A 15,018-nucleotide genomic window follows, 5' to 3' on the forward strand; every position below is an offset into this window, starting at 1 on the left:
ACAGAACAATACGGAGCTTAGCTGTACTGTGGCCAGCTCGTTCCTTCCAAAGTGCACACAGTTCACACCTAACTTTGTACTGAGAAGTCTGCAGAGAACTTAGACAGTCGGGAACCCTTCCCAAAACATCTCATTGTTTCTTTGTACAAGTGCATGACAGACTCTTTTACAGGGCTAGTGAGGCTCCTGTTACCAAGCATGATGAAACTCCTTGAGAATGTCACTTGGAGATATTTCACATTAAATTTCAGCAAACAGATAGGCATGATGGTCCACATCTGAAATCTCAGCACTTGGAAGGCAGAGGCAGGAGGATTATGAATTCAAGGCCAACCTAGGCTATATATGGAGACTGTCTCAAAACAAAAGCAAAGACACAGGCTGTGAATGCAGGTGCTATCGGTGGCCAGAGGTTCAGATCCCTCTGGAACTGGAGTTACTGGGCTCAGTCAGTTAAATACTTGCTGCACAGATCTAAGGACCTGAGTTCAATCCCAAGCGCCCACATAAGAAGCCAGTGTATGGTATATGCTTGAGACATGAGAGTCCTGGGACTTGTTGGACAGCCATTTTAGTCAGGTAAGTGAACTTCAGTTTCAGATAGACCCTGGAGAAATACTTGAGGCAGACACTTGGTGTCAACCTCTGGCCTTCACACACATGAACATAGCATTGTGCACCAATACAATACATGGACATATGCACATAAATTTTGATAAATACTGATCTACTATAAGAGGCCCCATAGATTTCCCAGGTCTCTTTACTGACACCCACATTCATGGGGTCTGGATCAGTTCCATGCTGGTTTCCCAGTAATCAGTCTGGGGACCAAGATCACCCCCTTATTCAGGTCAGCTGTTTCTGTGGGTTTCACTAGCCTGGTCTTGACCCCTTTGCTCATCACTCCTCCTTCTCTGCAACTGGATTCCAGTTCAGTTCAGTGTTTAGCTGTGGGTATCTGCTTCTACTTCCATCAGCCTCTGGATGAAGGTTCTAGGATGGCATATAAGTTAGTCATCAATCTCATTATCAGGGGAGAGCATCTAAGGTAACCTCTCCACTGTTGCTTAGATGGTTAGTTGGTGTCATCCTTGTAGATCTCTGGGCATTTCCCTAGTGCCTGATTTCTCTTTAAACCTATAATGGCTCCCTCTATTATGGTATCTTATTTTTCTCTCCTCTATTCTTCTCCCTACACAACCTTTCTGCTCCCTTATGTCCTCCTCATCCCTCCTCTTCTCCCCTTCTCATTCTCCTAGTTCTCTCTCCCCTCCCATCATGCTCCCAATTTGCTCAGGAGATCTTGTCCCTTTCCCCTTCTCCGGGGGACCATGTATGTCTCTCTTAGGGTCCTCCTTGTTTACTAGCTTCTCAGGCAGTGTGGATTGTAGGCTGTTAATCCTTTGCTCTATGTGTAAAATCCATATATGTGTGAATACATACCCTGTTTTGTCTTTTTGTGACTGGGTTACCTCACTCAGAATGGTTTCTTCTGGTTCCATACATTTGCCCACAAATTTCAAGATTCAATTGCCACCCCCCACACCCCTGCCGCTGAGAAGTACTCCATTGTGTAAATGTACCACATTTTCTTTATCCATTCGTCAGTTGAGGGGCATCTAGGTTCTTCCGGGTTCTGGCTATTACAAATAATGCTTGCTATGAACATAGTTGAGCAGATGCCCTTGTTGTATGGATGTGCTTCTTTGGGATATATGCCCAAGAGGGGAATTGCTGGATCTTGTGGTAGACTGAGTCCCATTTTCCTGAAGTATCTCCATACTGATTTCCAAAGTGGCTGTAAGAGTTGGCACTCCCACCAGCAGTGGAGGAGTGTTCCCCTTTTTCCACATCCTCTCCAGCATAAGTTATCATTGGTGTTTTTGATTTTAGCCACTCCGATGGGAGTAAGATGGCATATCAGAGTTGTTTTGATTTGCATTTCCCTGATGGCTAAGGATGCTGAGCACTTTCTTATGTGTCTTTCAGCCATTTTAGATTCCTGTATTGAGAAGTCTCTATTTAGTTCTGTATCCCACTTTTTAATCGGATTAGTTGGTGTTTTGGAAACTAGCTTCTTGAGTTCTTTGTGAAATTTGGAGATCAGCCCTCTATCAGATATGGGGTTGGTGAATATCTTTTCCCATTGTGTGGGCTGCCGTTTTGTCTTGCTGACTGTGTCCTTTGCCTTACAGAAGCTTCTCAGTTTCAGGATGTCCCATTTATTAGTTGTCGATCTCAATGTCTGTGCTACAGGTGTAAAGCTCAGGAAGCTGTCTCCTGTACTAATTCGTTCAAGGGTACTTTCCACTTTCTCTTCTAAGAGGTTCAGTGTGGCTGGATTTATGTTGAGGCCTTTCATTCATTTGGAGTTAAGTTTTGTGTATGATGATAGACATGGATCTATCTGCAGTCTTCTACATGCCAGCATCCAGTTATGCCAGCTGTATAGATCAGGCTGGGCTCAAACCACAGACACCCATCTGCCTCTGCCTCCCTAGTGTGGAGATTCTGGGCATTAAAGGCATGCCTAGAAAACATATGTAAGCAAAACACCCATGCACATAAAATAAATTTAAAAAGAAATTGAACTACTTATTTCAATTACTTTCTATACACTTTATTGGGGAGATTGAGATCCTTGCCCTCTTGTTATAAGTGAGTGCCAAATGGACAAATAAGAGCAACAGCAGTTAATCAGTTAAATGTGCTCACCCTGAGGGACTCTGCGCCATAGGGCCAGAGGGGGTTGCACTCAGGAAGAATAAACTGCCAGGGGCTACAGAAGGTAAGTATTGTAATAAGAGGGGGCATGCCTTTTGCTCCCTTAGGAAGGATATGGTTGGTTTGTTAGGATAATCCTGTGGTCTGGGAGGGAATTAAAATCTGCCAATCAGGCAGGAACAGGAATTGCATATGGTTTATGTGATGATGAGGGTGTGTATGTGGACTTGAGAGGGTGGGGTTGAACTAGAACATTGCTAAACACATCCTCTACCACTGAGATGGATCCACATCCCTTAGAATAGGGATAGGCCAAAGATAATGATGACTGGCTAGGGACTGTACCCTCAAGAGCAGAGTGAGTAGGAAACCTTGCAATCAGGCCCTCAGTTTTACCAGACTTCAAGGCTGCACATGTTGTTAATTTAACTGATACACTGTGCCAATGATGCACATAAGGGATTAGAGTTAGCATGTACAGCTCCTAGTAAAACAATATGGGTCCCAGATATTGAGTGTAAATTGCTGAAAGTCTTAAACAGAAGGAAAGACAGTTAATTAATGATTTGATTAGATAAGATGTGGAGCAGGGGCTGGAGATGTAGCTTATGTGACTTAATTAGGACATTGTTTGCCTGGCATGCATCAAGCCCTGGGCTCTGATTCCCAGCACTGCATTAACTGGGCATGGCATAACACATCTGATCCCAGCATGTGGAAGTTGGAAGCAGCAGGAGCAAGAGTTCAATGTAAGAAGCTGGGTGTGGTGGCTGGTGTCATCAGTCCTAGCACTGGGGAGACAGAGGCAATCTCTTTGAGTTTGAAGCCAGCCTGGTCTATTTAGTGAGTTCAGACCAGGCAGGGATGCACAGAGACACCTTGGCTCAAAAACAAACAAAACCCCAAACAACAACAAAAAGAGTTTGAGGTCAAGCTAGGGAGATGGCTCAGTTGGTAAAGTACTTGCTGAGATAGCAAGAGGTCCTGAGTTCAGGTCCCAGCGCCTATATGAAAAAGCCAGGCATGTGTTTGTCTGTAACCCTAGTATAGGACAAAAGAGATAGAGGATGGGAAGGAGCAAGTGGATTCTCAGAAGGGGCTGCCAAGTCAGTCTAGGCAATTGGCAAATGCCTGGCTCAATGGAGACTACCTCAAAGATAAAGTGGAGAGCCATTCATGAAAACACTGATGCAGACCTCTGGCCTCCACATGCACACCCATATATACTATACATGAACACAAATTTAAAAAGAAATGTGTCATTCTAATCTCAGCATTATGGAGGCAGAGGCAGGCAAGCAAGTCTCTGTGAGTTTGAGGCCTGCTTGGTCTATATAGGGAGTTCCAGGTCAGCTAGGCCTACACAGAGCCTGCCTCAAAAACACCAAAAAAAAAAAAAAAAAAAAAAAAAAAAAAGCTCAAGTTCATCCTTGGCTACCTAGAGTTTGAGACTAGCCTGAACTACGTGAACCCATGTCTCAAAAGAAGACAATGGAGAAGAAGAGAAAGAAGAAAGAGAGAGCGATGGCAATTGTTCTGAACTCATCAAACACAGGGAGTGGAGTGTTCAGTGAACACACCTGCAGGATATCTGGTGCTATTGGCCCTTGAGATAGAAATGGATATTTACCAGAGCCTGCTGTCATTAAGCTTTTGTTTGCTTGTAATTTTTTGTGGTTTGTTGTTTTCATAAAAAATTTCACTTATTCAACAATTTCCTATATACAATGTATCTTGATCATAGCCATCTCCATGCCCCTCCCACAAGACCACTCAAAATATTCTTTTCCCCCCTTTATGTCATCATTGTCCTCCTCCTCTTCTTTTCCACTGACACCAAATACTGCAACATCATGGACAACCTTCCAGTGGTCACATTCCTGGAAAAAAAAAAACAATCAAAAAACAAAAAAACAAAAACCTCCAAACCAACCAACCAAATTCCCTCTTCCGAAGAAGCTATCAATTACCAGTAGCTGGTTAACTAGGGGTAGAGACTCATGAGACCTTACCGTATCTGTGCCAGGATTTTGACTGTCTTTGTGCAAATAACCACACTGCTGTGAGTTCATGAATGCAATAGTCATGTCATGTCATGTCCAGAAGACATTTCACAGCACTCTTCCATATCCTTCTGCTTTTACATTCTTTACGCCCTTTCTTCCTCCAGCCATGAGGGCAGGGTTTGGGACGGGGTTGATGTAAATGGTCCATTTAAGTCTGAACACTCAACAGTCACCTGTTCCCAGCTCTTTGACCACTTGTGAGTCTACATTGATTTCTCCCTAGTGTAAAAAGAGGCTTCTCTGAGCAAGCAGCACAGATACATGTTTTCAAGACTCTCTGACAACATGTCCATTTGGAAAAGCAACAGTAATAGGCTTCCACTAAGGCCTATGACTTCACCTTTGTGGAGGGACTGTCCTGCTGCATGGGTAGTAGAGGTTCCCAAGGCAGTTCCTTCTTGTTGTCACCTCCATTATTGACTTCTTGATGGTGTTGAGATGGTTTGTAACATTCTTAGATTTCTCAAGGGTTCCAGACTGTCCCTCCCCACCTCCTGTGTGTAAAAGCATGCATGCAGTTGGATTGAGTGAAGGACTTCACAGACTCTAGGCATTCCATCAGGCCCACATCATCTCTGCCCCCCATTCCCTGTCAACACAACCTTGCTTGATTCAGTGGTTCTTCAGTTCTCTTAGCCAGGCTGAATGCAGAAAACTGGTAGGGAAAGCTCTGCCAAAGAATGCTAAGTGCAAGCTATAGGGTTAAAGCAAGGGTTCCTCACTAGGCTGGCATGAACTGTGACCCCAGCCCACCACACTTATTATTTAATTCTAAAATAACAGAGATAACACACAATGGACTTTTTAACTTGCTACTTTCCCCTTATCTTTTTTCCCTTTGTGAGCCTGAAACATCATGTTCTTTCATTCAATCCCTCAGGAAAAAAGTAAATCCCTTTGGCCATTCCAGATCCCTCCTGTCATGCAGAAGAACAGTCTCTATCTGATATTTCAGCTGGAAGGCAGGGTGGCAGATTCTTTCCAATGGGGTGGCAACTTCCTCCCTACTTTCAGAACACACCCCTTCCCAAAATTCCACCCCCTTGGGCCAGAGGCGTCAGTACATGCCCACATCCCTTCCTTTTCCTTCTACGCCCATGTCCTGGGAATGGCACAGAGCTTGGGGGTGAGGGGGGCGGGGCACAGTGGCAGTCTCTGGAGGGCCTAGGAGTGACTTCGTCATTCATCCCTTGCCTTCTTGGTTCATCTTTCAAGTCAACTGTCAGCAGTGATTTTCCTGCATCCGAAGTGTAATCATGCATCTGTTTAAGAACTGACTGCCTTAGGTCCCCAGCAAGTGTTTTCAAACCACAGCCTGGTATGTGCGTGATTAGCATGAAAAGATGACTTTATCCAGATGCAAGTTCTAGAGCTCCCAGTAGACACTGGGGGTTTGTATATCAGTCTATATTCTGTAGCCTACAAAGTCATAGAAACTCAGGTTAGCTTAGAGTCTGAAAAGGAACCCATTCTTTCCTCTTACTAGGAAGTCCAGAAACAGAACTGTCTTAGTCATACCGTAGTGTGTGTGTCCGTGTGTGTCCGTGTGTGTCCGTGTGTGTGTGTGTGTGTGTGTGTGTGTGTGTGTGTGTGTGTGTGTGTTTTCCCCGAGACAGGGTTTCTCTGTGTAGCTTTGGAGCCTGTCCTGGAACTAGCTCTTATAGACCAGGCTGGCCTAGAACTCACAGAGATCCGCCTGCCTCTGCCTCCTGAGTGCTGGGATTAAAGGCGTTTACCACCACTGCCTTGCATGTGTTGTGTTTTCTTTTGAGGTGGAATCTTATAGACCCTAGGCTTACCTCTAACTCTTACATAGATGAAAATGGCCTTGAATTTCTGATCCTCCTGCTTCCACCTTCCAAGTGCTGGGATTAAAGGCATGCATTATCACTCCCAGTTTATGCAGTGGTAGGGACCAAAGCCAGGGCTCTGTGATTGGTAGGCAAGATCTATGGCAATTGGACTACATCCCTAGCTACATACAGGATTCTCATTTATGGAGATGTCTGAGTGATGACACACAGAATTTATTATTTATGTTTCCACAGGGCCCCATAGAGAGGCATCGGTCTGGTAAGGAAGCAAAGGGGAAAGAGGATAGGGCATAGGCCAACATCCTTTGTGGAGATTTCAATAACAAAGGCAGAACATAAAGGGTGAAAAGCTCAGAGGGGACTAGCTTGAAGAATAGAAGTGTGCTCTGGGGCACGGGGGCTGGTACCTGATTCTAGGTTGGTGTTTTAGGGCAGGAGACACACTGGTCTACAAGAGCTAGTTCCAGGACAGCCTCCAAAGCCACAGAGAAACCCTGTCTCGAAAAAAAAACAAACAAACCAATAAATAAATAAATAAATAAATAAATAAATACATATGGAAATATCATATTCCAACACACACACACACTTTAAGACCAAACTTTAAAAATTACTATTATTGTAAGTGTATGTGAGTGTGGGCACCTGTGTGCGAGGGCATGAGTATGGATGTCAGAGGACAAAATATCAAATTATTCCAAAAAATGAAATAATAAAGAAGAATTTAATTTACTTCAAATCCTATTTGTGGAATCAAAGAATGTTGTATCTTTTTTTCCCTCCTAGCCTCTCTCCCTCCCTCCCTAAACCCTTTCTTCCCTCTTTCCTGCTTTCTCTTTCTTTTTGGTGCTGAGGTCCTGCTCAAGGCCTTGCACATGCTAGGTAAGCATTCTGTCACTGAAGTGCAAGCCAGCCCAAAGCATTTCTTCTGTGTGGTTTGTTTACTTCATTTGCCTTAAGTTCGGTTAGTAATAAAGAGACCTAGTCTTTCCCAATTGGATGTAATAGGTGAAGTTATTGAACTATGGCCCATTTTCTTTTTCACTCATTTCTTTTCCTCTAGGAAAAGGGAGAGGAAGGCAGCTTCAATTTCCCTTCTTAGAAAAAGGAAATTGTCTTAGTTAGGGTTGCTATTGCTGTGGAGAGACACCATGTCCATGGCAAGTCTTATAAAAAGAAAACATTTAATTGGGGCTGACTTATAGTTTCAGAGGTTCAGTCCATTATCATCATGGCAGGACATGGTGGTGTACAGGCAGACATGGTGCTGGAGAAGGAGATGAGAGTCCTACATTTTGACCTGTAGGTAACTGGAAGTGAACTGTCTTCCACACTGGGCATAGCTTGAGCATAGGAGACCTCAAAGCCCACCCCCACAGTGACACACTTCCTTCAATAAGGCTGCACCCACTCCAACAAAGCCACACTTTTTTTTTTTGGTTTTTTGAGACAGGGTTTCTCTGTGTAGCTTTGGAGCCTATCCTGGCACTTGCTCTGGAGACCAGGCTGGCCTCGAACTCACAGAGATCCACCTGCCTCTGCCTCCCGAGTGCTGGGATTAAAGGCGTGCACCCACCAACGCCTGACCAAAGCCACACTTCTTAACAGTGTCACTCCCTTTGGGGGCTATTTTCTTCCAAACCACTGTAGAAGTTAAAGCTTTATACAGTTTCCCAATTTTGTAACTGCATTTCTCAAATTCAAAGTTAAATAGCATCGTGACTCAATGAGCAGCTGTAATTCAGCATTTGGAGAAACAACAGTTTAAAATGTAACAGATAATATATAAAATACATACACATATATAATATGTTATATGTGCTTGTTTATTGTTTTTTATTATTTATTTTTGAGACAGGGTCTGTCTCACTTTATAAACCAGGCTGGCCTCAAACTCACAGAGACTCCCCCTGCCTCTGCCTCTTAAGTACTGGGATTAAAGGTGTGTGCACCACACTTGGCCCAAATATATATATATATATATATATATATATATATATGTGTGTGTGTGTGTGTGTGTGTGTGTGTGTGTGTGTGTATATACACACTGGTATATATATATATATATTTTATATATATATATATATTCCTGTATCTCAGGTTAACCTTGAACTCCATGTGTAGACTATGATAACTTTGAGCTTCTGATCTTCCTACCTCTACCATCTAAATGCTGATTTAACAAGCATGGGTTACCATGTTAGTTTCATGTGCTGCTGGGAATAGAACCCAGGGCTTTGAGCATGCTAAGTAAGCATGATTATAACTAAACTGCATCTCAGATAAGTTAATGAAATTTATATGCTATATACAGCTAATTTTTAACAAAAATGGCTTGGTGGGTGGTGGTGATGCATGCCTTTAATCCCAACACTTGGGAGGCATAGGCATCTTTGAGTGAGTTTGGGGCCAGCCTGGTCTATAGAATGAGTTCCAAGACAGCTAGGGTTATCCAGAGAAATCCTGTCTCAAAAAAAAAAAAAAAAAAAAAAAACCAGAAAAAAAGAGGCTAATGATGGTCACCTTCCTTGAACAAGAAAGGGTACTTTTGAAACTAGCACCCAATTTTTTCTTTTGTTTTAACATATTTGTCTGTCTTCTTATATTAAATGAAACCACACAATCCCACCCTTTTTTTCTTAAAGCTTCTGTGATATCAAGTGGGGTATGCTATATTGAGTTTTTTGGTACTGTGAGGGACCTAATTCTAAAAACCACGTGTCTTCAAGGGTGTGGGAGATGGTGGTGGATAGGATATTTCTATTACTATCAACAGATACTTAAACAAGAGCTCGTTACTTTGTGACCCTTAGGCATTGGTGGGAAACTGACCATTTGTTCATTTGCATGTGTTCAGTTGAAGCATCATGTGTTAGGCACCAGCACATGCCCCAGATGAAAACTGTAGTTCCCTCTGTCCAGGGGCTTAGAGTGGAATGGTCTCAATGGATGCATTCTGAATGAAGCTGAGCAAAGCACTATTTACAGATTTCAAGGACAAAAACAGCTATTTAATTCTTCCTACCAGTTTAGAGAAAGTTCCCTTGGATGTGCATTGGACTGCAGAGAAGATAACATGATGACAAGGGATGGAAGGGTGTTTTAAGGAGAGAGAACAGCAAATGCAAGGGTTCCGGGAAAGCCAAGAACTTGGCAAAGAATTAAGTATGACTTAGTCACAGCAGGTAAATGGGAAACTGGGGAGGATAGAGGGAAGGGCTTCAATGTTACACTTGCAGAAATAAATCAGAGAGACTGAGCCAAAGTCTCCAGTGTTTAATGATTTCTGAGAGGTGGCCCGAAATGACACCTGTTTTGAGAGACCTTTAGTCTGAAGAAGTTGCCATCTCAAGAACCCCCAGGTTAGAGCTGGGGGAACGGCTCAGCAGACCCCAGTTCACTCTCACATTGGGCTGCTCACAGCCACCTCTAACTGCAGCTCCAGGAGATCTGATGCCATCTGTGGTCTCAGAGTACCTGCACACATGTGCACATAACTACACACAGACATATAAGGAAAAATAAATCTTAAAAATAACTCAAGGAGGGGGCTGATGGCTGATGACTGACCAGGTAAAGGTGCCTACTGCTAAGCCTGACTGAGTTAGATCCCCTGGGCTGTCATGGCGGAAAGAGAGGCATGTCATGTGCTCTTGTTCACCACTACCCTATTAAAAGACTGAAGAAGCCATTAGTCCTAGGACTTGGGAAGCAGAAGCAGAGGCAGTGGTAGGTGGATCTTTGTGACCTTGAGGCTAACCTGAGCTACATAGTAAGCCCCTGTCTCAAACAACACCACCATCAAAATAAGAAGAGTCTGCTGGTGCCAGGTGAGTGGCAAATGGCCATAATCACAGCCGGAGGCAGGGGGATCATGAATTTAGGCCAGCTTGGGCTATAGAGTAAGACTCTGCAATCTCCTTCAAAATCCACTGTCATTGCAGCCCAGTGGTAGGTAGAGTCTTATGTGTGTGAGGCCTGGCTTGTATTTGCAGTACTGAAAAGAAATGAGGAAAACAAAACAGAACCTGCTGGCATCACCTCAAATGCAGTTTGTGTTTCTGCTCTTGCCTGGGTTCACTGCTCCTCTCCTTTGAGCCTGCTCCCCCATCTTTCTCTGAACTAGGGGATCACCTCAGCACAGGCGGTTCCTCGAGCATATCCATTTGATCTGGCAGACTCAGGAAACAGATGCATCCTCCCCGTCCCAGCTCAACTCACTGGGTTTCTTTCTTTTTTTCTTTTTCCTCACCAAAACCACCTCTTGGTCTCAATCAACACAGAGGAAAAAAAGTAATTACTGAAGTATTACTGTTATTATTATTTCCCACTAGGAACTGCTGAATTCCTTTCTTATATCTGGTTTTCTTCTTGGTCAGGGGAGGAAATCTAAAAACAGTCCTGTCTTGGATAAATAATGTGTTAATTATTTTGAGTCCTGTTTGCACTGGGGATCTCTTTGAGGCTTTAATGAAGCAGATAAACTTCTCACACACCCACAAAGTGTGACCCAGGTTTAAGAGTTGTATACACCTCTTGAAGACTTGCGTGCTCAACAGAATCCATAGAGTCCCCCCCCCCCCCGCCCCAGTTAGGAAACTCTGCTCTGCTGGGTATGGTGGTTCAGGCCCAGCACCCCAACACTTGGCAGGTAGAGGTGGGAGAATCAGGAATTCAAGATTAACCTCGACTACCTAGTAAGTTCAAGACGAGTCTGGGCAACATGAGACTCTGTCTCAAATATAACAAACTAAACAGACAAATAGTAAGGCAGGGGAGAAGATCTCCATGCTCACACTTAGCAGAAGGAAGTTAGAACAGCCTTATGACTATCTTAGCAGTATTCTGAAATAAGTGATGATAGCAAGAATAAGGATACAAGGTTAATGTTTGAAAGTCAATCACTTATATATCAGCAATGAACAAGCAGAATTTGAAAATAAAAACACATTGCTGGGCTGGTGAGATGGCTCAGTAGGGAAAGTCACTTGCCAACAAACCTGATGACCCACGTTCAATCTCCAAAACCTCCATGGTAAAGGAGATAACTCTCACAAGTTGTCCTCTGACCCCCCCCCCCCCGCCCTACACGAATGAATGAATGAATAAATAAATAAATGTTAAAAACCCATATTGCCATTTACATTAGCACCCCTGAAGTCTTTTTAGAAGATAATGTGGCCTAGGCTTTTTTTTAAAGACTTATTTAAAATTTTATGCATGGATATTTGGCCTGGATGTCTGTATGTACCCATGGTGTGTGCCTGGTTCCCTTATAGGTCAGATCTCCTAGAGTTGGAGTTATGGATGGTTGTGAGCCACCACACAGGTCCTGGGAACTGAACCTAGTCTTTACAGGAGCAACAAGTGCTCTTAACTCCTGAACCAACTCTCCAGCCCCTCTAGGGTAGTCTTGAACTCAAGATCTTCCTACTTCAGTGTTCTCATCTCTCTCTTCTCTCTTTACTTTCGTTTTCTTTCCTCCCTTCTCTCTTCTTTTCTTATTTCATAATTTATGAAGTACAGCACTAGAATGCAGCAGGCAGGATAACTAGAGTACCACCTGTCCCACGACACTTGATTACCCTTTTAATGTCAATGAAGATCTGTAGTGTCTTATTTTTCCTTTTTAAAATTTTTTTGTTCATTTTGCATACCAACCACAGTTCCTCCTCCCTCCCCTCCCACTCTCTCCCACCACCTCCCCCAAACCACCCTGGTGATGTCTTATATTTCATTTCTGATGATAGTAATTTGTGTCTTCTCTCTCTCTCTCTCTTTATGAGTTAGCCTAGTAAGAAGCTTGTTGATTTTGTCGACATATTCAAAAGAAGGCTTTTGGTTTGGTTGACTTCCAGTTCATGTTCGTGGATGGGAAGACTCAGTGGGTCTTTCTGTTGCGTGTGCATACACTTGTGCTTTTGTGTATAAGCCTAAGTGCTTAGGAACCTTTTAGCCCTGTAACCAACCCATCACCGAATTCACCCAACTAAAAAGCCACAAATAGATAAATAAATAAATAAATAAATAAATAAATAAATAAATAAATAAAGTCACAGCCAAGGAAGATAGGAAAGGTCTTTCGGTGGATATGGACATCACTGACACCAGACTGATTTGCTCTGAGGGTTCATCATCAGGACCCCTGCTCTCCTGGCCAGGCTGCCCTCTGCTGCATGTGTAGCTGCTCCAGCAGGTGGGAACACTTTCATAGCCCTTTGCACACTTGTTCTTGCTGTGCTTGCCACCTCAGGTCTCAGCAGGCTTTTGTCTTTCTAGAGCAGAACTGAAAGTTCACCTGCACAGCCAGGTCTAGCGACCCCATGACTTTCATTTCCTTTTTATTGTGGGGAGAAAGTAATGAGCATGGCTATTTCACCAACAGAAAGTAGCCCTAGGTGAGTTGAGGCTGTCTGGGCTCTCTTCACACCCATGGCTCTAATCATCAAAATCAACTTATCATACAGATTTTTAGTCCTCCCTCACACTTCCCCTGACGGGAGTATGGAGACAGGAACCTGTAGTTTTTCTAGTTCTCCCAAATGGTTCTGATGAGCCCGTAAGGTTTAGGAAGGAGTAGGTGATGACAGAGGCTCCTTATCCCTTCTGGCTTGAGGTGTTCTCTTCCCTCCTTCTGTCTGATTACATCCCCTTCTCATGCTTTTCTTCCTATAACACTGACACAAGCCTTTATCATATATTTTTCTTACATGACAACACATACACATATGTAGTTCCTCCCTTGTCTGGCTAAGCTTTTCAAGGCCAGGAATTGTACCTTATTTGTATTTTCTTTCATGCACTCAGGGCCGCCACACAGTGTTGAGCAGGTTTTCCGCAAAGATGAGCACGTTGAGTAACTAGGACTGCAGTGGGCCTTGAACTCACAGAGATCTGCCTGTCTCTGCCTCTCGAGTGCTGAGATTAAAGGCGTGCACCACCCCCACCCCCACCCCTGGTTAAAGTCTTATTTTGAAAGTCCCAGACCAAATTTTATTTCTAGATTAAGTCCCCCTGAAACCCTAGTGCATTGCTTCCTCTCCGGAGACTGCAGCCCCCAGCTGGCACCTTGAACAATTTCATGTATTGGAGGCTATCTCCTTCTCCCTCCCCAATCTTCATGTCCCCAGAGCCATCTTACTTATCTTGTACCCTAGCAGACTTTATTGGATAAATAGTGTTTATTCAAGCGTGCCATCCCAGCACTAGGGAGGCTGAGATGGGAGAACTGCCACAGGCTAAGGGCAGCCTGAACCACACAGAGAGAACCTTGCCCTGGGCTTCTTTAGCCCATGTAAAAAAAAGGTGCAGTAACTTTTACCTCCAGCATCAGAAATGGGAGGTGCAATTCCAGAAATCATTGCTAATTCAGTTAATTACATTTGTATAAATAAGGGCTGGGATGCAGTGCAGTGACAAGTGCTGTCATATCATATAATATATTTATTATTACAAATGAGTGGTGTATAATTTTATAATGTGTATTATTTAGTAAATGTGTGATTATGTATCATAATATATAATTAGCTGGTGCTGGAGTGATGGCTCGGTGGTTAACAGCCCTACTGTTCTTGCAGAAGGCCTGGGTTCAGTTCCCAGTGCTCACACGGCTGCTCACAATCTTTTTTTTTTTCTCTTATTATTATTATTATTATTATTATTATTATTATTATTATTATTATTATTAATTCAAGTTAGGGAACAGGCTTGTTTCACATGTAATTCCCCTCTCCCTCCCCTCACCCCCATTCCTTCTCCCCTACCTACAACCTACCCCCCACCCCATCCACCCACCACTCCTCAGGCAGGGTAGGGCCCCCAACCGGGGCTCCACCAAGTCCACCAAATCTTCCTGTGCTGGGCCTAGGCCCCTCCCCATGTGTTCAGAGACAGAGCGCATCCCTTCAAGTGGGATGGGCTCTCGAAGTCCCCCACACACACCAGGGCAAAACACCAGTCCACCTCCGGAGGCTCCCAGGAGTGCAGGGGCCTCCCCATTGGCATCCATGATCAGGGGGCTGGATTAGTCCCGTACTGGCCTCCCAAAGAGCGTCTGGGGTCGATATGCTTTCCCTTTTTCAGGCCAACTGTTTCTGTGGGTTTCTCCAACCTGGTACAGACCCCTTCGTTCTTCATTCCTCCCTCTCTTCAACTAGGTTCCAGATTTCAGCTCAGTGTATTTCTGTGGATGTCTGTCTCTGCTTCCATCAGCCACTGGATGAGGACTCTAGGATAGCATAGAGAGTAGTCATCAATCTCATTCTAGGGGAAGGGCTTCTAGGCCATCCTCTCCTCCACTGCCCAGACTGTCAGATAGTGTCATCCTTGTAGGTCTCTGGAGATCTTCCTAGTTCCAGATCTCTTCTCAGACCTATAGTGGCTCCCTCTGATATGGTATCTCTCATCCTGCT

Source organism: Cricetulus griseus, chromosome 6 (genome assembly GCF_003668045.3).
Source record: "Cricetulus griseus strain 17A/GY chromosome 6, alternate assembly CriGri-PICRH-1.0, whole genome shotgun sequence".
Classification (NCBI taxonomy): Eukaryota; Metazoa; Chordata; class Mammalia; order Rodentia; family Cricetidae; genus Cricetulus; species Cricetulus griseus.